Source organism: Taudactylus pleione, unplaced genomic scaffold (assembly GCF_031769625.1).
Source record: "Taudactylus pleione unplaced genomic scaffold, aTauple2 ptg000026l, whole genome shotgun sequence".
In the NCBI taxonomy this organism is placed as follows: domain Eukaryota; kingdom Metazoa; phylum Chordata; class Amphibia; order Anura; family Myobatrachidae; genus Taudactylus; species Taudactylus pleione.
This window is the reverse complement of record NW_028284428.1, coordinates 43,089,318-43,113,480: the sequence shown is the minus strand read 5'-3', so window position 1 is coordinate 43,113,480 and position 24,163 is coordinate 43,089,318. Positions and strand designations below refer to the sequence as shown.

The 24,163-nt window shown below is 38.1% G+C and overlaps 13 non-coding genes and 1 pseudogene across 13 annotated transcripts; all 14 read left to right on the top strand.

The window, feature by feature from the left end:
- The first annotated feature begins 1,143 nt into the window (after positions 1-1,143).
- On the top strand, positions 1,144-1,360 carry LOC148539583 (small nucleolar RNA U3). Its single transcript, XR_015871066.1, has one exon. It is a non-coding gene; the product is annotated as a small nucleolar RNA U3 (small nucleolar RNA).
- Positions 1,361-4,748: 3,388 nt separating this feature from the next.
- Positions 4,749-4,965, top strand: LOC148539582 (small nucleolar RNA U3). The gene has a single exon (XR_015871085.1). It is a non-coding gene; the product is annotated as a small nucleolar RNA U3 (small nucleolar RNA).
- A 3,388-nt stretch (positions 4,966-8,353) lies between these two features.
- LOC148539581 (small nucleolar RNA U3) lies at positions 8,354-8,575 on the top strand. The gene has a single exon (XR_015871075.1). It is a non-coding gene; the product is annotated as a small nucleolar RNA U3 (small nucleolar RNA).
- Positions 8,576-11,963: 3,388 nt separating this feature from the next.
- Positions 11,964-12,185, top strand: LOC148539580 (small nucleolar RNA U3). The gene has a single exon (XR_015871073.1). It is a non-coding gene; the product is annotated as a small nucleolar RNA U3 (small nucleolar RNA).
- Positions 12,186-15,107: 2,922 nt separating this feature from the next.
- On the top strand, positions 15,108-15,289 carry LOC148539579 (small nucleolar RNA U3; annotated as a pseudogene).
- A 703-nt stretch (positions 15,290-15,992) lies between these two features.
- On the top strand, positions 15,993-16,208 carry LOC148539578 (small nucleolar RNA U3). The gene has a single exon (XR_015870729.1). It is a non-coding gene; the product is annotated as a small nucleolar RNA U3 (small nucleolar RNA).
- A 703-nt stretch (positions 16,209-16,911) lies between these two features.
- On the top strand, positions 16,912-17,127 carry LOC148539577 (small nucleolar RNA U3). Its single transcript, XR_015871022.1, has one exon. It is a non-coding gene; the product is annotated as a small nucleolar RNA U3 (small nucleolar RNA).
- Positions 17,128-17,829: 702 nt separating this feature from the next.
- On the top strand, positions 17,830-18,045 carry LOC148539576 (small nucleolar RNA U3). The gene has a single exon (XR_015870556.1). It is a non-coding gene; the product is annotated as a small nucleolar RNA U3 (small nucleolar RNA).
- Positions 18,046-18,748: 703 nt separating this feature from the next.
- LOC148539575 (small nucleolar RNA U3) lies at positions 18,749-18,964 on the top strand. The gene has a single exon (XR_015870849.1). It is a non-coding gene; the product is annotated as a small nucleolar RNA U3 (small nucleolar RNA).
- Positions 18,965-19,667: 703 nt separating this feature from the next.
- Positions 19,668-19,883, top strand: LOC148539574 (small nucleolar RNA U3). Its single transcript, XR_015870889.1, has one exon. It is a non-coding gene; the product is annotated as a small nucleolar RNA U3 (small nucleolar RNA).
- A 703-nt stretch (positions 19,884-20,586) lies between these two features.
- On the top strand, positions 20,587-20,802 carry LOC148539573 (small nucleolar RNA U3). Its single transcript, XR_015870966.1, has one exon. It is a non-coding gene; the product is annotated as a small nucleolar RNA U3 (small nucleolar RNA).
- A 701-nt stretch (positions 20,803-21,503) lies between these two features.
- Positions 21,504-21,719, top strand: LOC148539572 (small nucleolar RNA U3). The gene has a single exon (XR_015871003.1). It is a non-coding gene; the product is annotated as a small nucleolar RNA U3 (small nucleolar RNA).
- Positions 21,720-22,421: 702 nt separating this feature from the next.
- On the top strand, positions 22,422-22,637 carry LOC148539571 (small nucleolar RNA U3). Its single transcript, XR_015871026.1, has one exon. It is a non-coding gene; the product is annotated as a small nucleolar RNA U3 (small nucleolar RNA).
- Positions 22,638-23,340: 703 nt separating this feature from the next.
- On the top strand, positions 23,341-23,556 carry LOC148539570 (small nucleolar RNA U3). The gene has a single exon (XR_015870773.1). It is a non-coding gene; the product is annotated as a small nucleolar RNA U3 (small nucleolar RNA).
- The last annotated feature ends 607 nt before the right edge of the window (positions 23,557-24,163 follow it).

Below are 24,163 nucleotides of genomic sequence, written 5' to 3'. Positions count from 1 at the left end.
GTTCATATGCACAGCGTGTGTGGAAGGATTTGGGTGGTTTGATAAAAGAGTTGTCTGGGATTCAGGTGATGTCATGGAAGGTGGCTATGTTTGGGCTGGGTGCGTGTGGTAGTGTGAATGAAAGGTTGCTGTGGCTAATTATGGTATGTGTTTCGGAAGTTTTGTGGGATGTTAGGAATATTTATGTGTTTAGACGAGATGATATTGATGCAAGGGAATGTATTCATATGATACTGGGGAAACTTTACACATGTTATATGTGGGATAAGCATGCTGGTGGGGGGGAGGATGCAGAGGGGTTGTGGAAACATAGGAAATGGAAAGAAATTGTTCGTTTAGGATAGCTGGGGTGGGAGGAGTGCTAGTGGTTTAGGGATGGTTTTTTTGTAGTACGTTTATTTGTTTAAGGGGTTGTGTTTTTGTTTTTGATAAGTTCTGTGAAAAGGATCTATGGGCCTGATTCAGACCCACTCGCGAGCGGCTGTCCGCTCGCAAGTGGGTCGATGTTATGCACTGAGCATGCGCACGACGGAGGGAGCTCCGTCGTGCGCATGCGCCAGACGCGACGAGCGAAGGAAAGTCCTTCGCTCGTTGTGTCCGATCAAAGGGGGCGTGCTGTCAATGTTGATTGACAGCACGCCCCCTTTGGTGGGCGTGCCGGGGGCGTGCCTCCCTGACGGGGGCGTTCCCACGGGAACGCCTCCCGTCAGAAGCCGGCCCACTGACATCACTAGTGATGTCAGTGGGAGTGATTTTGGCTCTGATAGAGCCAAAATCACTCTGGAGCTTGCGGTTGAAAACCTCAACCGCAGGCTCCGGCTCGCAATTTCGATGGTCGCGATGGTCTCGACCATCGCGGCCATCACAAAGCACGCTCGTATAGCCTGTGGGTGGTGACCCACAGCTATACGAGCGTCCAGGAGGACGCTCCATGAAAATGGAGCCCGGCCCTCATTCAGAGCGTGCGCTCTGCTCAGAGCGTACGGCTCTGAATGAGGGCCCATGTCTTTGTTTTTTTGTCTTTTTTTCTGGTAAGTTAAAATGATGTACAGTAATTGGAATTTTTCTTTTGGTGGATGGAACCTAATGATGAGTTGTTAGATACTTCAAACAGTGGCTGTATCCCTTTTGGGAATGGAGAAGTTATCTTACACCTGAACGGTTTCAAAAAAAAAAAAATGATGGGAGAAATGTGTTTGAAAGTGTCCAAACTCACCAACCACCATGATGAGTTTTAGGGCTTTCTTCTCAGCATGAAGGCAGTTGGCAACTCTGTTTCATACAGATGTTGTTTGCTTTTGATGACTGTGCTTCTTCTTCAACTAGAAGAAGTGGTGGAAGAGAGCTCATTCAGAGTGGTTGTTTACTTTCTTTAAAATCAATAATAGATTACTTGTTTGTTCTCTAAAACAGAGCTTTTGTCAAAATTAGATGCACTTAAATGTACTTGGGAAATGCATGTGTTGATTTCTTTACATTGTGTTTTCAGGGATCATTTCTATAGGCAATGATGGGAGAAATGGGGCAAGAGGTTGCAGATGATATTAAGGCAGTGAGGTTTGAGGTGAATAAGATGTTGGAGGAGAGGGGTAGACAGATTTTATATAGTGTGAAAGTTGAACATATGGAGAAGGATGAAAGATGTAGCAGGTTTTTTTTCAACAAGATATGTGGAGGGTCTAAGGATATGGATGTGGTATTGGATGATAGTGGTATGGAAGTGGGTGCGGAAGATGTTATGCTTGAGGTTGAGAAATTTTATAAGAAATTGTATGAATGGAAGGTGGGTGATGGAGATATGCAGAGTGAGGTGCTGAGTGCTGTTAGTGAAAAAGTCAATATGGGTGATTGTGATTTATTATTGAATGATATGTCTGAGGATGAGGTGAAAGATGTATTGAAGAGCATGGGGAGGAATAAATCTCCTGGTAAGGATGGTTTGCCTGTTGAATTTTATATGAGTATGTGGGATGTTGTGAAAGTTGATTTGGTTGAAGTCATGCGTTATATTTTTGTGAATGGCCGGATGAATGATTCTATGAAAGAAGGTGTGGTTGTTTAAATTCATAAAAAAGGTGATAGGCGGTGTTTGGCAAATTGGAGGCCTATTACACTATTGAACTCCGATTATAAGTTGTTTGCAAAGCTGATAGCATGTCGTATGAGAGTGGTTATTAGTCAGGTGATTGGTGAGGAGCAGGTATGTGCGGTCCCAGGACGTCGTATGCATGATAATTTAATGTTGTTGCGTGATATGATAGGTGATTGTCTAGTAAGAAAGCAGAAGATGTATGTGATGGCGCTTGATTTCGAAAAAGCATATGATAGAGTGTCTCATGTATTTATGTTTAATGTTCTGGTGCGGATGGGTTTTCCTGGGGAGTTTGTGAATAAGATTAGATGTTTGTATGCAGGTGCTTGTAGTAGATTGTTGGTGAATGGGTATTTGAGTGAGCATGTTAGTATTGAGTCTGGGGTACGTCAGGGTTGTCCTTTGTCACCTATTATGTTCATTTGTGTGCTTGAGCCTTTGTTATGTATGTTGCGTAGGGATAAGGTTGTTAGAGGTTTTTTGGTGCCTGGAAGTAATGGGAGATGTGTGAAAACACTAGCTTATATGGATGATGTGGTTGTTGTGGGTGGAAGTAAGGTTACTTTGGACAGAGCAAAATTATTAATACAGTTGTTTTGTGGGGCATCTGCCTTTAAGGTTAATTGGGACAAGTCCAAAGTGAAAGGGTTTGGGGACAGTAGTGTGAGGGATAGTCAGATGGAGTGTGTGTCAGGTGGGATAAAGGTGTTAGGGGTTATTTTTGATGAGTGTCTGAATGGTAAGGAAAGTTGGGATGAAGTAGGGAGGAAAGTGGCTAAAAAGCTTAACTTTTGGAATTTAAGAAAATTGACTATGTTTGGGAAGGTTCTAATTATTAAAGCAGTGGTGTTACCTATGTTATTGCATATTGCAAATGTGTTTCCGCCAGGTTCCCGGGGTGTGAGGAAGATTAATAGAATGCTGTTTCTTTTCTTTTGGGGATGTAAGATGGAGCATCTGAAACGTGAACATGTGATGAAAGAGTGGCAGAATGGAGGTATGAGGTTTCCAAATTTAGAAGTGTATTTTGGGTTGAATTATATTGCTCAAGTTTTGAGATTGATGGAGATTGATAGTAAGGCTGCTTATATGATGAAATATATGGCTGGTTGGATGATGTGTGGCTTGAAGTGGCGTGTCAGGGAAAATGCAGTGCCAATGGCGTTTAGAGTGTGTAATTGGTATAGTGTGATTGAAGTGTTTGTGAGGAAATTTGATTTATTAGGGGTGAGTGTGAAGGACTTCAGAGAAAGGAAGAATGTTATTAAAATGTTGAAGGGGCGTGAGGAGGTTTGTCTTATTGATGGTTTGACTTCCACAGATAGTGTGAGAACATGGAAGATGATTAATGTGAGTGGTTTGAATAATAGACAGAGGGAGGTGGTATGGATGAAGCTTCATGGTGTGTTGTCTGTGAGACAAGTGCTGTTGAAAAGACATTTGGTTTTGTCAGAAGAGTGTCCACGGGAAGGGTGTAGAGGTTTTGAGAGTGTGATCCATTTGTTTTGGAATTGTTCATATGCACAGCGTGTGTGGAAGGATTTGGGAGGTTTGATAAAAGAGTTGTCTGGGATTCAGGTGATGTCATGGAAGGTGGCTATGTTTGGGCTGGGTGCGTGTGGTAGTGTGAATGAAAGGTTGCTGTGGCTAATTATGGTATGTGTTTCGGAAGTTTTGTGGGATGTTAGGAATATTTATGTGTTTAGACGAGATGATATTGATGCAAGGGAATGTATTCATATGATACTGGGGAAACTTTACACATGTTATATGTGGGATAAGCATGCTGGTGGGGGGGAGGATGCAGAGGGGTTGTGGAAACATAGGAAATGGAAAGAAATTGTTCGTTTAGGATAGCTGGGGTGGGAGGAGTGCTAGTGGTTTAGGGATGGTTTTTTTGTAGTACGTTTATTTGTTTAAGGGGTTGTGTTTTTGTTTTTGATAAGTTCTGTGAAAAGGATCTATGGGCCTGATTCAGACCCACTCGCGAGCGGCTGTCCGCTCGCAAGTGGGTCGATGTTATGCACTGAGCATGCGCATGACGGAGGGAGCTCCGTCGTGCGCATGCGCCAGACGCGACGAGCGAAGGAAAGTCCTTCGCTCGTTGTGTCCGATCAAAGGGGGCGTGCTGTCAATGTTGATTGACAGCACGCCCCCTTTGGTGGGCGTGCCGGGGGCGTGCCTCCCTGATGGGGGCGTTCCCACGGGAACGCATCCCGTCAGAAGCCGGCCCACTGACATCACTAGTGATGTCAGTGGGAGTGATTTTGGCTCTGATAGAGCCAAAATCACTCTGGAGCTTGCGGTTGAAAACCTCAACCGCAGGCTCCGGCTCGCAATTTCGATGGTCGCGATGGTCTCGACCATCGCGGCCATCACAAAGCACGCTCGTATAGCCTGTGGGTGGTGACCCACAGCTATACGAGCGTCCAGGAGGACGCTCCATGAAAATGGAGCCCGGCCCTCATTCAGAGCGTGCGCTCTGCTCAGAGCGTACGGCTCTGAATGAGGGCCCATGTCTTTGTTTTTTTGTCTTTTTTTCTGGTAAGTTAAAATGATGTACAGTAATTGGAATTTTTCTTTTGGTGGATGGAACCTAATGATGAGTTGTTAGATACTTCAAACAGTGGCTGTATCCCTTTTGGGAATGGAGAAGTTATCTTACACCTGAACGGTTTCAAAAAAAAAAAAATGATGGGAGAAATGTGTTTGAAAGTGTCCAAACTCACCAACCACCATGATGAGTTTTAGGGCTTTCTTCTCAGCATGAAGGCAGTTGGCAACTCTGTTTCATACAAATGTTGTTTGCTTTTGATGACTGTGCTTCTTCTTCAACTAGAAGAAGTGGTGGAAGAGAGCTCATTCAGAGTGGTTGTTTACTTTCTTTAAAATCAATAATAGATTACTTGTTTATTCTCTAAAACAGAGCTTTTGTCAAAATTAGATGCACTTAAATGTACTTGGGAAATGCATGTGTTGATTTCTTTACATTGTGTTTTCAGGGATCATTTCTATAGGCAATGATGGGAGAAATGGGGCAAGAGGTTGCAGATGATATTAAGGCAGTGAGGTTTGAGGTGAATAAGATGTTGGAGGAGAGGGGTAGACAGATTTTATATAGTGTGAAAGTTGAACATATGGAGAAGGATGAAAGATGTAGCAGGTTTTTTTTCAACAAGATATGTGGAGGGTCTAAGGATATGGATGTGGTATTGGATGATAGTGGTATGGAAGTGGGTGCGGAAGATGTTATGCTTGAGGTTGAGAAATTTTATAAGAAATTGTATGAATGGAAGGTGGGTGATGGAGATATGCAGAGTGAGGTGCTGAGTGCTGTTAGTGAAAAAGTCAATATGGGTGATTGTGATTTATTATTGAATGATATGTCTGAGGATGAGGTGAAAGATGTATTGAAGAGCATGGGGAGGAATAAATCTCCTGGTAAGGATGGTTTGCCTGTTGAATTTTATATGAGTATGTGGGATGTTGTGAAAGTTGATTTGGTTGAAGTCATGCGTTATATTTTTGTGAATGGCCGGATGAATGATTCTATGAAAGAAGGTGTGGTTGTTTAAATTCATAAAAAAGGTGATAGGCGGTGTTTGGCAAATTGGAGGCCTATTACACTATTGAACTCCGATTATAAGTTGTTTGCAAAGCTGATAGCATGTCGTATGAGAGTGGTTATTAGTCAGGTGATTGGTGAGGAGCAGGTATGTGCGGTCCCAGGACGTCGTATGCATGATAATTTAATGTTGTTGCGTGATATGATAGGTGATTGTCTAGTAAGAAAGCAGAAGATGTATGTGATGGCGCTTGATTTCGAAAAAGCATATGATAGAGTGTCTCATGTATTTATGTTTAATGTTCTGGTGCGGATGGGTTTTCCTGGGGAGTTTGTGAATAAGATTAGATGTTTGTATGCAGGTGCTTGTAGTAGATTGTTGGTGAATGGGTATTTGAGTGAGCATGTTAGTATTGAGTCTGGGGTACGTCAGGGTTGTCCTTTGTCACCTATTATGTTCATTTGTGTGCTTGAGCCTTTGTTATGTATGTTGCGTAGGGATAAGGTTGTTAGAGGTTTTTTGGTGCCTGGAAGTAATGGGAGATGTGTGAAAACACTAGCTTATATGGATGATGTGGTTGTTGTGGGTGGAAGTAAGGTTACTTTGGACAGAGCAAAATTATTAATACAGTTGTTTTGTGGGGCATCTGCCTTTAAGGTTAATTGGGACAAGTCCAAAGTGAAAGGGTTTGGGGACAGTAGTGTGAGGGATAGTCAGATGGAGTGTGTGTCAGGTGGGATAAAGGTGTTAGGGGTTATTTTTGATGAGTGTCTGAATGGTAAGGAAAGTTGGGATGAAGTAGGGAGGAAAGTGGCTAAAAAGCTTAACTTTTGGAATTTAAGAAAATTGACTATGTTTGGGAAGGTTCTAATTATTAAAGCAGTGGTGTTACCTATGTTATTGCATATTGCAAATGTGTTTCCGCCAGGTTCCCGGGGTGTGAGGAAGATTAATAGAATGCTGTTTCTTTTCTTTTGGGGATGTAAGATGGAGCATCTGAAACGTGAACATGTGATGAATGAGTGGCAGAATGGAGGTATGAGGTTTCCAAATTTAGAAGTGTATTTTGGGTTGAATTATATTGCTCAAGTTTTGAGATTGATGGAGATTGATAGTAAGGCTGCTTATATGATGAAATATATGGCTGGTTGGATGATGTGTGGCTTGAAGTGGCGTGTCAGGGAAAATGCAGTGCCAATGGCGTTTAGAGTGTGTAATTGGTATAGTGTGATTGAAGTGTTTGTGAGGAAATTTGATTTATTAGGGGTGAGTGTGAAGGACTTCAGAGAAAGGAAGAATGTTATTAAAATGTTGAAGGGGCGTGAGGAGGTTTGTCTTATTGATGGTTTGACTTCCACAGATAGTGTGAGAACATGGAAGATGATTAATGTGAGTGGTTTGAATAATAGACAGAGGGAGGTGGTATGGATGAAGCTTCATGGTGTGTTGTCTGTGAGACAAGTGCTGTTGAAAAGACATTTGGTTTTGTCAGAAGAGTGTCCACGGGAAGGGTGTAGAGGTTTTGAGAGTGTGATCCATTTGTTTTGGAATTGTTCATATGCACAGCGTGTGTGGAAGGATTTGGGTGGTTTGATAAAAGAGTTGTCTGGGATTCAGGTGATGTCATGGAAGGTGGCTATGTTTGGGCTGGGTGCGTGTGGTAGTGTGAATGAAAGGTTGCTGTGGCTAATTATGGTATGTGTTTCGGAAGTTTTGTGGGATGTTAGGAATATTTATGTGTTTAGACGAGATGATATTGATGCAAGGGAATGTATTCATATGATACTGGGGAAACTTTACACATGTTATATGTGGGATAAGCATGCTGGTGGGGGGGAGGATGCAGAGGGGTTGTGGAAACATAGGAAATGGAAAGAAATTGTTCGTTTAGGATAGCTGGGGTGGGAGGAGTGCTAGTGGTTTAGGGATGGTTTTTTTGTAGTACGTTTATTTGTTTAAGGGGTTGTGTTTTTGTTTTTGATAAGTTCTGTGAAAAGGATCTATGGGCCTGATTCAGACCCACTCGTGAGCTGCTGTCCGCTCGCAAGTGGGTCGATGTTATGCACTGAGCATGCGCACGACGGAGGGAGCTCCGTCGTGCGCATGCGCCAGACGCGACGAGCGAAGGAAAGTCCTTCGCTCGTTGTGTCCGATCAAAGGGGGCGTGCTGTCAATGTTGATTGACAGCACGCCCCCTTTGGTGGGCGTGCCGGGGGCGTGCCTCCCTGACAGGGGCGTTCCCATGGGAACGCCTCCCGTCAGAAGCCGGCCCACTGACATCACTAGTGATGTCAGTGGGAGTGATTTTGGCTCTGATAGAGCCAAAATCACTCTGGAGCTTGCGGTTGAAAACCTCAACCGCAGGCTCCGGCTCGCAATTTCGATGGTCGCGATGGTCTCGACCATCGCGGCCATCACAAAGCACACTCGTATAGCCTGTGGGTGGTGACCCACAGCTATATGAGCGTCCAGGAGGACGCTCCATGAAAATGGAGCCCGGCCCTCATTCAGAGCGTGCGCTCTGCTCAGAGCGTACGGCTCTGAATGAGGGCCCATGTCTTTGTTTTTTTGTCTTTTTTTCTGGTAAGTTAAAATGATGTACAGTAATTGGAATTTTTCTTTTGGTGGATGGAACCTAATGATGAGTTGTTAGATACTTCAAACAGTGGCTGTATCCCTTTTGGGAATGGAGAAGTTATCTTACACCTGAACGGTTTAAAAAAAAAAAAAAAAAAATGATGGGAGAAATGTGTTTGAAAGTGTCCAAACTCACCAACCACCATGATGAGTTTTAGGGCTTTCTTCTCAGCATGAAGGCAGTTGGCAACTCTGTTTCATACAGATGTTGTTTGCTTTTGATGACTGTGCTTCTTCTTCAACTAGAAGAAGTGGTGGAAGAGAGCTCATTCAGAGTGGTTGTTTACTTTCTTTAAAATCAATAATAGATTACTTGTTTGTTCTCTAAAACAGAGCTTTTGTCAAAATTAGATGCACTTAAATGTACTTGGGAAATGCATGTGTTGATTTCTTTACATTGTGTTTTCAGGGATCATTTCTATAGGCAATGATGGGAGAAATGGGGCAAGAGGTTGCAGATGATATTAAGGCAGTGAGGTTTGAGGTGAATAAGATGTTGGAGGAGAGGGGTAGACAGATTTTATATAGTGTGAAAGTTGAACATATGGAGAAGGATGAAAGATGTAGCAGGTTTTTTTTCAACAAGATATGTGGAGGGTCTAAGGATATGGATGTGGTATTGGATGATAGTGGTATGGAAGTGGGTGCGGAAGATGTTATGCTTGAGGTTGAGAAATTTTATAAGAAATTGTATGAATGGAAGGTGGGTGATGGAGATATGCAGAGTGAGGTGCTGAGTGCTGTTAGTGAAAAAGTCAATATGGGTGATTGTGATTTATTATTGAATGATATGTCTGAGGATGAGGTGAAAGATGTATTGAAGAGCATGGGGAGGAATAAATCTCCTGGTAAGGATGGTTTGCCTGTTGAATTTTATATGAGTATGTGGGATGTTGTGAAAGTTGATTTGGTTGAAGTCATGCGTTATATTTTTGTGAATGGCCGGATGAATGATTCTATGAAAGAAGGTGTGGTTGTTTAAATTCATAAAAAAGGTGATAGGCGGTGTTTGGCAAATTGGAGGCCTATTACACTATTGAACTCCGATTATAAGTTGTTTGCAAAGCTGATAGCATGTCGTATGAGAGTGGTTATTAGTCAGGTGATTGGTGAGGAGCAGGTATGTGCGGTCCCAGGACGTCGTATGCATGATAATTTAATGTTGTTGCGTGATATGATAGGTGATTGTCTAGTAAGAAAGCAGAAGATGTATGTGATGGCGCTTGATTTCGAAAAAGCATATGATAGAGTGTCTCATGTATTTATGTTTAATGTTCTGGTGCGGATGGGTTTTCCTGGGGAGTTTGTGAATAAGATTAGATGTTTGTATGCAGGTGCTTGTAGTAGATTGTTGGTGAATGGGTATTTGAGTGAGCATGTTAGTATTGAGTCTGGGGTACGTCAGGGTTGTCCTTTGTCACCTATTATGTTCATTTGTGTGCTTGAGCCTTTGTTATGTATGTTGCGTAGGGATAAGGTTGTTAGAGGTTTTTTGGTGCCTGGAAGTAATGGGAGATGTGTGAAAACACTAGCTTATATGGATGATGTGGTTGTTGTGGGTGGAAGTAAGGTTACTTTGGACAGAGCAAAATTATTAATACAGTTGTTTTGTGGGGCATCTGCCTTTAAGGTTAATTGGGACAAGTCCAAAGTGAAAGGGTTTGGGGACAGTAGTGTGAGGGATAGTCAGATGGAGTGTGTGTCAGGTGGGATAAAGGTGTTAGGGGTTATTTTTGATGAGTGTCTGAATGGTAAGGAAAGTTGGGATGAAGTAGGGAGGAAAGTGGCTAAAAAGCTTAACTTTTGGAATTTAAGAAAATTGACTATGTTTGGGAAGGTTCTAATTATTAAAGCAGTGGTGTTACCTATGTTATTGCATATTGCAAATGTGTTTCCGCCAGGTTCCCGGGGTGTGAGGAAGATTAATAGAATGCTGTTTCTTTTCTTTTGGGGATGTAAGATGGAGCATCTGAAACGTGAACATGTGATGAATGAGTGGCAGAATGGAGGTATGAGGTTTCCAAATTTAGAAGTGTATTTTGGGTTGAATTATATTGCTCAAGTTTTGAGATTGATGGAGATTGATAGTAAGGCTGCTTATATGATGAAATATATGGCTGGTTGGATGATGTGTGGCTTGAAGTGGCGTGTCAGGGAAAATGCAGTGCCAATGGCGTTTAGAGTGTGTAATTGGTATAGTGTGATTGAAGTGTTTGTGAGGAAATTTGATTTATTAGGGGTGAGTGTGAAGGACTTCAGAGAAAGGAAGAATGTTATTAAAATGTTGAAGGGGCGTGAGGAGGTTTGTCTTATTGATGGTTTGACTTCCACAGATAGTGTGAGAACATGGAAGATGATTAATGTGAGTGGTTTGAATAATAGACAGAGGGAGGTGGTATGGATGAAGCTTCATGGTGTGTTGTCTGTGAGACAAGTGCTGTTGAAAAGACATTTGGTTTTGTCAGAAGAGTGTCCACGGGAAGGGTGTAGAGGTTTTGAGAGTGTGATCCATTTGTTTTGGAATTGTTCATATGCACAGCGTGTGTGGAAGGATTTGGGTGGTTTGATAAAAGAGTTGTCTGGGATTCAGGTGATGTCATGGAAGGTGGCTATGTTTGGGCTGGGTGCGTGTGGTAGTGTGAATGAAAGGTTGCTGTGGCTAATTATGGTATGTGTTTCGGAAGTTTTGTGGGATGTTAGGAATATTTATGTGTTTAGACGAGATGATATTGATGCAAGGGAATGTATTCATATGATACTGGGGAAACTTTACACATGTTATATGTGGGATAAGCATGCTGGTGGGGGGGAGGATGCAGAGGGGTTGTGGAAACATAGGAAATGGAAAGAAATTGTTCGTTTAGGATAGCTGGGGTGGGAGGAGTGCTAGTGGTTTAGGGATGGTTTTTTTGTAGTACGTTTATTTGTTTAAGGGGTTGTGTTTTTGTTTTTGATAAGTTCTGTGAAAAGGATCTATGGGCCTGATTCAGACCCACTCGTGAGCTGCTGTCCGCTCGCAAGTGGGTCGATGTTATGCACTGAGCATGCGCACGACGGAGGGAGCTCCGTCGTGCGCATGCGCCAGACGCGACGAGCGAAGGAAAGTCCTTCGCTCGTTGTGTCCGATCAAAGGGGGCGTGCTGTCAATGTTGATTGACAGCACGCCCCCTTTGGTGGGCGTGCCGGGGGCGTGCCTCCCTGACAGGGGCGTTCCCATGGGAACGCCTCCCGTCAGAAGCCGGCCCACTGACATCACTAGTGATGTCAGTGGGAGTGATTTTGGCTCTGATAGAGCCAAAATCACTCTGGAGCTTGCGGTTGAAAACCTCAACCGCAGGCTCCGGCTCGCAATTTCGATGGTCGCGATGGTCTCGACCATCGCGGCCATCACAAAGCACACTCGTATAGCCTGTGGGTGGTGACCCACAGCTATATGAGCGTCCAGGAGGACGCTCCATGAAAATGGAGCCCGGCCCTCATTCAGAGCGTGCGCTCTGCTCAGAGCGTACGGCTCTGAATGAGGGCCCATGTCTTTGTTTTTTTGTCTTTTTTTCTGGTAAGTTAAAATGATGTACAGTAATTGGAATTTTTCTTTTGGTGGATGGAACCTAATGATGAGTTGTTAGATACTTCAAACAGTGGCTGTATCCCTTTTGGGAATGGAGAAGTTATCTTACACCTGAACGGTTTAAAAAAAAAAAAAAAAAAATGATGGGAGAAATGTGTTTGAAAGTGTCCAAACTCACCAACCACCATGATGAGTTTTAGGGCTTTCTTCTCAGCATGAAGGCAGTTGGCAACTCTGTTTCATACAGATGTTGTTTGCTTTTGATGACTGTGCTTCTTCTTCAACTAGAAGAAGTGGTGGAAGAGAGCTCATTCAGAGTGGTTGTTTACTTTCTTTAAAATCAATAATAGATTACTTGTTTGTTCTCTAAAACAGAGCTTTTGTCAAAATTAGATGCACTTAAATGTACTTGGGAAATGCATGTGTTGATTTCTTTACATTGTGTTTTCAGGGATCATTTCTATAGGCAATGATGGGAGAAATGGGGCAAGAGGTTGCAGATGATATTAAGGCAGTGAGGTTTGAGGTGAATAAGATGTTGGAGGAGAGGGGTAGACAGATTTTATATAGTGTGAAAGTTGAACATATGGAGAAGGATGAAAGATGTAGCAGGTTTTTTTTCAACAAGATATGTGGAGGGTCTAAGGATATGGATGTGGTATTGGATGATAGTGGTATGGAAGTGGGTGCGGAAGATGTTATGCTTGAGGTTGAGAAATTTTATAAGAAATTGTATGAATGGAAGGTGGGTGATGGAGATATGCAGAGTGAGGTGCTGAGTGCTGTTAGTGAAAAAGTCAATATGGGTGATTGTGATTTATTATTGAATGATATGTCTGAGGATGAGGTGAAAGATGTATTGAAGAGCATGGGGAGGAATAAATCTCCTGGTAAGGATGGTTTGCCTGTTGAATTTTATATGAGTATGTGGGATGTTGTGAAAGTTGATTTGGTTGAAGTCATGCGTTATATTTTTGTGAATGGCCGGATGAATGATTCTATGAAAGAAGGTGTGGTTGTTTAAATTCATAAAAAAGGTGATAGGCGGTGTTTGGCAAATTGGAGGCCTATTACACTATTGAACTCCGATTATAAGTTGTTTGCAAAGCTGATAGCATGTCGTATGAGAGTGGTTATTAGTCAGGTGATTGGTGAGGAGCAGGTATGTGCGGTCCCAGGACGTCGTATGCATGATAATTTAATGTTGTTGCGTGATATGATAGGTGATTGTCTAGTAAGAAAGCAGAAGATGTATGTGATGGCGCTTGATTTCGAAAAAGCATATGATAGAGTGTCTCATGTATTTATGTTTAATGTTCTGGTGCGGATGGGTTTTCCTGGGGAGTTTGTGAATAAGATTAGATGTTTGTATGCAGGTGCTTGTAGTAGATTGTTGGTGAATGGGTATTTGAGTGAGCATGTTAGTATTGAGTCTGGGGTACGTCAGGGTTGTCCTTTGTCACCTATTATGTTCATTTGTGTGCTTGAGCCTTTGTTATGTATGTTGCGTAGGGATAAGGTTGTTAGAGGTTTTTTGGTGCCTGGAAGTAATGGGAGATGTGTGAAAACACTAGCTTATATGGATGATGTGGTTGTTGTGGGTGGAAGTAAGGTTACTTTGGACAGAGCAAAATTATTAATACAGTTGTTTTGTGGGGCATCTGCCTTTAAGGTTAATTGGGACAAGTCCAAAGTGAAAGGGTTTGGGGACAGTAGTGTGAGGGATAGTCAGATGGAGTGTGTGTCAGGTGGGATAAAGGTGTTAGGGGTTATTTTTGATGAGTGTCTGAATGGTAAGGAAAGTTGGGATGAAGTAGGGAGGAAAGTGGCTAAAAAGCTTAACTTTTGGAATTTAAGAAAATTGACTATGTTTGGGAAGGTTCTAATTATTAAAGCAGTGGTGTTACCTATGTTATTGCATATTGCAAATGTGTTTCCGCCAGGTTCCCGGGGTGTGAGGAAGATTAATAGAATGCTGTTTCTTTTCTTTTGGGGATGTAAGATGGAGCGTCTGAAACGTGAACATGTGATGAAAGAGTGGCAGAATGGAGGTATGAGGTTTCCAAATTTAGAAGTGTATTTTGGGTTGAATTATATTGCTCAAGTTTTGAGATTGATGGAGATTGATAGTAAGGCTGCTTATATGATGAAATATATGGCTGGTTGGATGATGTGTGGCTTGAAGTGGCGTGTCAGGGAAAATGCAGTGCCAATGGCGTTTAGAGTGTGTAATTGGTATAGTGTGATTGAAGTGTTTGTGAGGAAATTTGATTTATTAGGGGTGAGTGTGAAGGACTTCAGAGAAAGGAAGAATGTTATTAAAATGTTGAAGGGGCGTGAGGAGGTTTGTCTTATTGATGGTTTGACTTCCACAGATAGTGTGAGAACATGGAAGATGATTAATGTGAGTGGTTTGAATAATAGACAGAGGGAGGTGGTATGGATGAAGCTTCATGGTGTGTTGTCTGTGAGACAAGTGCTGTTGAAAAGACATTTGGTTTTGTCAGAAGAGTGTCCACGGGAAGGGTGTAGAGGTTTTGAGAGTGTGATCCATTTGTTTTGGAATTGTTCATATGCACAGCGTGTGTGGAAGGATTTGGGTGGTTTGATAAAAGAGTTGTCTGGGATTCAGGTGATGTCATGGAAGGTGGCTATGTTTGGGCTGGGTGCGTGTGGTAGTGTGAATGAAAGGTTGCTGTGGCTAATTATGGTATGTGTTTCGGAAGTTTTGTGGGATGTTAGGAATATTTATGTGTTTAGACGAGATGATATTGATGCAAGGGAATGTATTCATATGATACTGGGGAAACTTTACACATGTTATATGTGGGATAAGCATGCTGGTGGGGGGGAGGATGCAGAGGGGTTGTGGAAACATAGGAAATGGAAAGAAATTGTTTGTTTAAGTTAGCTGGGGTGGGAGGAGTGCTAGTGTTTTAGGGATGATTTTTTTGTAGTATGTTTATAATTTGTTTAAGGGGTGGTGTTATTTCAGTGATAGTACTTATTGGTGTTTTTGTTATTAATAAGTTTTGTGGAAAGGATCTATGTCTTTGTTTGTTGGTTTTTTTTCTGGTAAGTTAATATGATGTACAGTAATTGGAATTTTTCTTTTGGTGGATGAAACCTAATGATGAGTTGTTAGATACTTCAAACAGTGGCTGTATCCCTTTTGGGAATGGAGAAGTTATCTTACACCTGAACGGTTTCAAAAAATGAAAAAAAAAAAAAAAAAAAAAAAAAAATGATGGGAGAAATGTGTTTGAAAGTGTCCAAACTCACCAACCACCATGATGAGTTTTAGGGCTTTCTTCTCAGCATGAAGGCAGTTGGCAACTCTGTTTCATACAGATGTTGTTTGCTTTTGATGACTGTGCCTCTTCTTCAACTAGAAGAAGTGGTGGAAGAGAGCTCATTCAAAGTGGTTGATTACTTTCTTTAATATCAATAATAGATTACTTGTTTGTTCTCTAAAACAGAGCTTTTGTCAAAATTAGGTGCACTTAAATGTACTTGGGAAATGCATGGGTTGATTTCCTTACATTGTGTTTTTAGAATGCTCTCCATTAAAGACCAAATATATGTCTAAAAATAATCTTTTATTTTTTGAAGATTTATATAGTTTTATGAGGGCTAAAGTGTTATAGAAATAAGGGTTTTAACATAGAATTATCTTATTGTAGTTTATTGTTTTACTGTGCATAGAGTGTTTTGCAAAGCTAAAATTCATGTTATTCAAGCTTTACATTTACAAGCCACTGCTTAATTTTTTTTGCAATCTTAGAAAGGATAGATTTAATTTACAATTAGATTTTAGATTGAAATAATAGTGCATCAAGTGTTTCAATGCTAAATCTTCAATATATTCAATTGTATTTTTGGCCACAAAACATAATGCCTGTAAAAATGTCAATCCTTTGACCAATACTGTTTTAAAAATCTCAGTTTGCAGAGAAACCCATGTCATATTTATATTCGACTCATGAGATTTGTCTAGAAGATCAGGTAATTGGAAAAGTACTATTGTTGACAAAATCTTTATCCAGTTCCATGAATGGGACAAAAAAGTCACCATTACTTAATAGAGTAATTCATGTGGTCCAGCTAAATCATCATCAAAAGAATTGTTAAGACTATACTTTCAGGGATCATTTCTATAGGCAATGATGGGAGAAATGTGTTTGAAAGTGTCCAAACTCACCAACCACCATGATGAGTTTTAGGGCTTTCTTCTCAGCATGAAGGCAGTTGGCAACTCTGTTTCATACAGATGTTGTTTGCTTTTGATGACTGTGCCTCTTCTTCAACTAGAAGAAGTGGTGGAAGAGAGCTCATTCAGAGTGGTTGATTACTTTCTTTAATATCAATAATAGATTACTTGTTTGTTCTCTAAAACAGAGCTTTTGTCAAAATTAGGTGCACTTAAATGTACTTGGGAAATGCATGTGTTGATTTCCTTACATTGTGTTTTTAGAATGCTCTCCATTAAAGACCAAATATATGTCTAAAAATAATCTTTTATTTTTTGAAGAATTATATAGTTTTATGAGGGCTAAAGTGTTATAGAAATAAGGGTTTTAACATAGAATTATCTTATTGTAGTTTATTGTTTTACTGTGCATAGAGTGTTTTGCAAAGCTAAAATTCGTGTTATTCAAGCTTTACATTTACAAGCCACTGCTTAATTTTTTTTGCAATCTTAGAAAGGATAGATTTAATTTACAATTAGATTTTAGATTGAAATAATAGTGCATCAAGTGTTTCAATGCTAAATCTTCAATATATTCAATTGTATTTTTGGCCACAAAACATAATGCCTGTAAAAATGTCAATCCTTTGACCAATACTGTTTTAAAAATCTCAGTTTGCAGAGAAACCCATGTCATATTTATATTCGACTCATGAGATTTGTCTAGAAGATCAGGTAATTGGAAAAGTACTATTGTTGACAAAATCTTTATCCAGTTCCATGAATGGGACAAAAAAGTCACCATTACTTAATAGAGTAATTCATGTGGTCCAGCTAAATCATCATCAAAAGAATTGTTAAGACTATACTTTCAGAGATCATTTCTATAGGCAATGATCGGAGAAATGTGTTTGAAAGTGTCCAAACTCACTAACCACCATGATGAGTTTTAGGGCTTTCTTCTCAGCATGAAGGCAGTTGGCCACTCTGTTTCATACAGATGTTGTTTGCTTTGGATGACTGTGCCTCTTCTTCAACTAGAAGAAGTGGTGGAAGAGAGCTCATTCAGAGTGGTTGATTACTTTCTTTAATATCAATAATAGATTACTTGTTTGTTCTCTAAAACAGAGCTTTGTCAAAATTAGGTGCACTTAAATGTACTTGGGAAATGCATGGGTTGATATCCTTACATTGTGTTTTTAGAATGCTCTCCATTAAAGACCAAATATATGTCTAAAAATAATCTTTTATTTTTTTAAGAATTATATAGTTTTATGAGGGCTAAAGTGTTATAGAAATAAGGGTTTTAACATAGAATTATCTTATTGTAGTTTATTGTTTTACTGTGCATAGAGTGTTTTGCAAAGCTAAAATTCATGTTATTCAAGCTTTACATTTACAAGCCACTGCTTAATTTTTTTTGCAATCTTAGAAAGGATAGATTTAATTTACAATTAGATTTTAGATTGAAATAATAGTGCATCAAGTGTTTCAATGCTAAATCTTCAATATATTCAATTGTATTTTTGGCCACAAAACATAATGCCTGTAAAAATGTCAATCCTTTGACCAATACTGTTTTAAAAATCTCAGTTTGCAGAGAAACCCATGTCATATTTATATTCAACTCATGAGATTTGTCTAGAAGATCAGGTAATTGGAAAAGTACTATTGTTGACAAAATCTTTATCCAGTTCCATGAATGGGACAAAAAAGTCACCATTACTTAAAAGAGTAATTCATGTGGTCCAGCTAAATCATCATCAAAAGAATTGTTAAGACTATACTTTCAGGGATCATTTCTATAGGCAATGATGGGAGAAATGTGTTTGAAAGTGTGCAAACTCACCAACCACCATGATGAGTTTTAGGGCTTTCTTCTCAGCATGAAGGCAGTTGGCAACTCTGTTTCATACAGATGTTGTTTGCTTTTGATGACTGTGCCTCTTCTTCAACTAGAAGAAGTGGTGGAAGAGAGCTCATTCAGAGTGGTTGATTACTTTCTTTAATATCAATAATAGATTACTTGTTTGTTCTCTAAAACAGAGCTTTTGTCAAAATTAGGTGCACTTAAATGTACTTGGGAAATGCATGGGTTGATTTCCTTACATTGTGTTTTTAGAATGCTCTCCATTAAAGACCAAATATATGTCTAAAAATAATCTTTTATTTTTTGAAGAATTATATAGTTTTATGAGGGCTAAAGTGTTATAGAAATAAGGGTTTTAACATAGAATTATCTTATTGTAGTTTATTGTTTTACTGTGCATAGAGTGTTTTGCAAAGCTAAAATTCATGTTATTCAAGCTTTACATTTACAAGCCACTGCTTAATTTTTTTTGCAATCTTAGAAAGGATAGATTTAATTTACAATTAGATTTTAGATTGAAATAATAGTGCATCAAGTGTTTCAATGCTAAATCTTCAATATATTCAATTGTATTTTTGGCCACAAAACATAATGCCTGTAAAAATGTCAATCCTTTGACCAATACTGTTTTAAAAATCTCAGTTTGCAGAGAAACCCATGTCATATTTATATTCAACTCATGAGATTTGTCTAGAAGATCAGGTAATTGGAAAAGTACTATTGTTGACAAAATCTTTATCCAGTTCCATGAATGGGACAAAAAAGTCACCATTACTTAAAAGAGTAATTCATGTGGTCCAGCTAAATCATCATCAAAAGAATTGTTAAGACTATACTTTCAGGGATCATTTCTATAGGCAATGATGGGAGAAATGTGTTTGAAAGTGTCCAAACTCACCAACCACCATGATGAGTTTTAGGGCTTTCTTCTCAGCATGAAGGCAGTTGGCAACTCTGTTTCATACAGATGTTGTTTGCTTTAGATGACTGTGCCTCTTCTTCAACTAGAAGAAGTGGTGGAAGAGAGCTCATTCAGAGTGGTTGATTACTTTCTTTAATATCAATAATAGATTACTTGTTTGTTCTCTAAAACAGAGCTTTTGTCAAAATTAGGTGCACTTAAATGTACTTGGGAAATGCATGGGTTGATATCCTTACATTGTGTTTTTAGAATGCTCTCCATTAAAGACCAAATATATGTCTAAAAATAATCTTTTATTTTTTGAAGAATTATATAGTTTTATGAGGGCTAAAGTGTTATAGAAATAAGGGTTTTAACATAGAATTATCTTATTGTAGTTTATTGTTTTACTGTGCATAGAGTGTTTTGCAAAGCTAAAATTCATGTTATTCAAGCTTTACATTTACAAGCCACTGCTTAATTTTTTTTGCAATCTTAGAAAGGATAGATTTAATTTACAATTAGATTTTAGATTGAAATAATAGTGCATCAAGTGTTTCAATGCTAAATCTTCAATATATTCAATTGTATTTTTGGCCACAAAACATAATGCCTGTAAAAATGTCAATCCTTTGACCAATACTGTTTTAAAAATCTCAGTTTGCAGAGAAACCCATGTCATATTTATATTCGACTCATGAGATTTGTCTAGAAGATCAGGTAATTGGAAAAGTACTATTGTTGACAAAATCTTTATCCAGTTCCATGAATGGGACAAAAAAGTCACCATTACTTAAAAGAGTAATTCATGTGGTCCAGCTAAATCATCATCAAAAGAATTGTTAAGAATATACTTTCAGGGATCATTTCTATAGGCAATGATGGGAGAAATGTGTTTGAAAGTGTCCAAACTCGCCAACCACCATGATGAGTTTTAGGGCTTTCTTCTCAGCATGAAGGCAGTTGGCAACTCTGTTTCATACAGATGTTGTTTGCTTTTGATGACTGTGCCTCTTCTTCAACTAGAAGAAGTGGTGGAAGAGAGCTCATTCAGAGTGGTTGATTACTTTCTTTAATATCAATAATAGATTACTTGTTTGTTCTCTAAAACAGAGCTTTTGTCAAAATTAGGTGCACTTAAATGTACTTGGGAAATGCATGGGTTGATTTCCTTACATTGTGTTTTTAGAATGCTCTCCATTAAAGACCAAATATATGTCTAAAAATAATCTTTTATTTTTTGAAGAATTATATAGTTTTATGAGGGCTAAAGTGTTATAGAAATAAGGGTTTTAACATAGAATTATCTTATTGTAGTTTATTGTTTTACTGTGCATAGAGTGTTTTGCAAAGCTAAAATTCATGTTATTCAAGCTTTACATTTACAAGCCACTGCTTAATTTTTTTTGCAATCTTAGAAAGGATAGATTTAATTTACAATTAGATTTTAGATTGAAATAATAGTGCATCAAGTGTTTCAATGCTAAATCTTCAATATATTCAATTGTATTTTTGGCCACAAAACATAATGCCTGTAAAAATGTCAATCCTTTGACCAATACTGTTTTAAAAATCTCAGTTTGCAGAGAAACCCATGTCATATTTATATTCGACTCATGAGATTTGTCTAGAAGATCAGGTAATTGGAAAAGTACTATTGTTGACAAAATCTTTATCCAGTTCCATGAATGGGACAAAAAAGTCACCATTACTTAATAGAGTAATTCATGTGGTCCAGCTAAATCATCATCAAAAGAATTGTTAAGACTATACTTTCAGGGATCGTTTCTATAGGCAATGATGGGAGAAATGTGTTTGAAAGTGTCCAAACTCACCAACCACCATGATGAGTTTTAGGGCTTTCTTCTCAGCATGAAGGCAGTTGGCAACTCTGTTTCATACAGATGTTGTTTGCTTTTGATGACTGTGCCTCTTCTTCAACTAGAAGAAGTGGTGGAAGAGAGCTCCTTCAGAGTGGTTGATTACTTTCTTTAAAATCAATAATAGATTACTTGTTTGTTCTCTAAAACAGAGCTTTTGTCAAAATTAGGTGCACTTAAATGTACTTGGGAAATGCATGGGTTGATTTCCTTACATTGTGTTTTTAGAATGCTCTCCATTAAAGACCAAATATATGTCTAAAAATAATCTTTTATTTTTTGAAGAATTATATAGTTTTATGAGGGCTAAAGTGTTATAGAAATAAGGGTTTTAACATAGAATTATCTTATTGTAGTTTATTGTTTTACTGTGCATAGAGTGTTTTGCAAAGCTAAAATTCATGTTATTCAAGCTTTACATTTACAAGCCACTGCTTAATTTTTTTTGCAATCTTAGAAAGGATAGATTTAATTTACAATTAGATTTTAGATTGAAATAATAGTGCATCAAGTGTTTCAATGCTAAATCTTCAATATATTCAATTGTATTTTTGGCCACAAAACATAATGCCTGTAAAATGTCAATCCTTTGACCAATACTGTTTTAAAAATCTCAGTTTGCAGAGAAACCCATGTCATATTTATATTCGACTCATGAGATTTGTCTAGAAGATCAGGTAATTGGAAAAGTACTATTGTTGACAAAATCTTTATCCAGTTCCATGAATGGGACAAAAAGTCACCATTACTTAATAGAGTAATTCATGTGGTCCAGCTAAATCATCATCAAAAGAATTGTTAAGACTATACTTTCAGAGATCATTTTTATAGGCAATGATGGGAGAAATGTGTTTGAAAGTGTCCAAACTCACCAACCACCATGATGAGTTTTAGGGCTTTCTTCTCAGCATGAAGGCAGTTGGCAACTCTGTTTCATACAGATGTTGTTTGCTTTTGATGACTGTGCCTCTTCTTCAACTAGAAGAAGTGGTGGAAGAGAGCTCATTCAGAGTGGTTGATTACTTTCTTTAATATCAATAATAGATTACTTGTTTGTTCTCTAAAACAGAGCTTTGTCAAAATTAGGTGCACTTAAATGTACTTGGGAAATGCATGGGTTGATATCCTTACATTGTGTTTTTAGAATGCTCTCCATTAAAGACCAAATATATGTCTAAAAATAATCTTTTATTTTTTTAAGAATTATATAGTTTTATGAGGGCTAAAGTGTTATAGAAATAAGGGTTTTAACATAGAATTATCTTATTGTAGTTTATTGTTTTACTGTGCATAGAGTGTTTTGCAAAGCTAAAATTCATGTTATTCAAGCTTTACATTTACAAGCCACTGCTTAATTTTTTTTGCAATCTTAGAAAGGATAGATTTAATTTACAATTAGATTTTAGATTGAAATAATAGTGCATCAAGTGTTTCAATGCTAAATCTTCAATATATTCAATTGTATTTTTGGCCACAAAACATAATGCCTGTAAAAATGTCAATCCTTTGACCAATACTGTTTTAAAAATCTCAGTTTGCAGAGAAACCCATGTCATATTTATATTCAACTCATGAGATTTGTCTAGAAGATCAGGTAATTGGAAAAGTACTATTGTTGACAAAATCTTTATCCAGTTCCATGAATGGGACAAAAAAGTCACCATTACTTAAAAGAGTAATTCATGTGGTCCAGCTAAATCATCATCAAAAGAATTGTTAAGACTATACTTTCATGGATCATTTCTATAGGCAATGATGGGAGAAATGTGTTTGAAAGTGTCCAAACTCACCAACCACCATGATGAGTTTTAGGGCTTTCTTCTCAGCATGAAGGCAGTTGGCAACTCTGTTTCATACAGATGTTGTTTGCTTTTGATGACTGTGCCTCTTCTTTAACTAGAAGAAGTGGTGGAAGAGAGCTCATTCAGAGTGGTTGATTACTTTCTTTAATATCAATAATAGATTACTTGTTTGTTCTCTAAAACAGAGCTTTTGTCAAAATTAGGTGCATTTAAATGTACTTGGGAAATGCATGGGTTGATTTCCTTACATTGTGTTTTTAGAATGCTCTCCATTAAAGACCAAATATATGTCTGAAAATAATCTTTTATTTTTTTAAGAATTATATAGTTTTATGAGGGCTAAAGTGTTATAGAAATAAGGGTTTTAACATAGAATTATCTTATTGTAGTTTATTGTTTTACTGTGCATAGAGTGTTTTGCAAAGCTAAAATTCATGTTATTCAAGCTTTACATTTACAAGCCACTGCTTAATTTTTTTTGCAATCTTAGAAAGGATAGATTTAATTTACAATTAGATTTTAGATTGAAATAATAGTGCATCAAGTGTTTCAATGCTAAATCTTCAATATATTCAATTGTATTTTTGGCCACAAAACATAATGCCTGTAAAAATGTCAATCCTTTGACCAATACTGTTTTAAAAATCTCAGTTTGCAGAGAAACCCATGTCATATTTATATTCAACTCATGAGATTTGTCTAGAAGATCAGGTAATTGGAAAAGTACTATTGTTGACAAAATCTTTATCCAGTTCCATGAATGGGACAAAAAAGTCACCATTACTTAAAAGAGTAATTCATGTGGTCCAGCTAAATCATCATCAAAATAATTGATAAGACTATACTTTCAGGGATCATTTCTATAGGCAATGATGGGAGAAATGTGTTTGAAAGTGTCCAAACTCACCAACCACCATGATGAGTTTTAGGGCTTTCTTCTCAGCATGAAGGCAGTTGGCAACTCTGTTTCATACAGATGTTGTTTGCTTTTGATGACTGTGCCTCTTCTTCAACTAGAAGAAGTGGTGGAAGAGAGCTCCTTCAGAGTGGTTGATTACTTTCTTTAAAATCAATAATAGATTACTTGTTTGTTCTCTAAAACAGAGCTTTTGTCAAAATTAGGTGCACTTAAATGTACTTGGGAAATGCATGGGTTGATTTTCTTACATTGTGTTTTTAGAATGCTCTCCATTAAAGACCAAATATATGTCTAAAAATAATCTTTTATTTTTTGAAGAATTATATAGTTTTATGAGGGCTAAAGTGTTATAGAAATACGGGTTTTAACATTGAATTATCTTATTGTAGTTTATTGTTTTACTGTGCATAGAGTGTTTTGCAAAGCTAAAATTCATGTTATTCAAGCTTTACATTTACAAGCCACTGCTTAATTTTTTTTGCAATCTTAGAAAGGATAGATTTAATTTACAATTAGATTTTAGATTGAAATAATAGTGCATCAAGTGTTTCAATGCTAAATCTTCAATATATTCAATTGTATTTTTGGCCACAAAACATAATGCCTGTAAAATGTCAATCCTTTGACCAATACTGTTTTAAAAATCTCAGTTTGCAGAGAAACCCATGTTATATTTATATTCGACTCATGAGATTTGTCTAGAAGATCAGGTAATTGGAAAAGTACTATTGTTGACAAA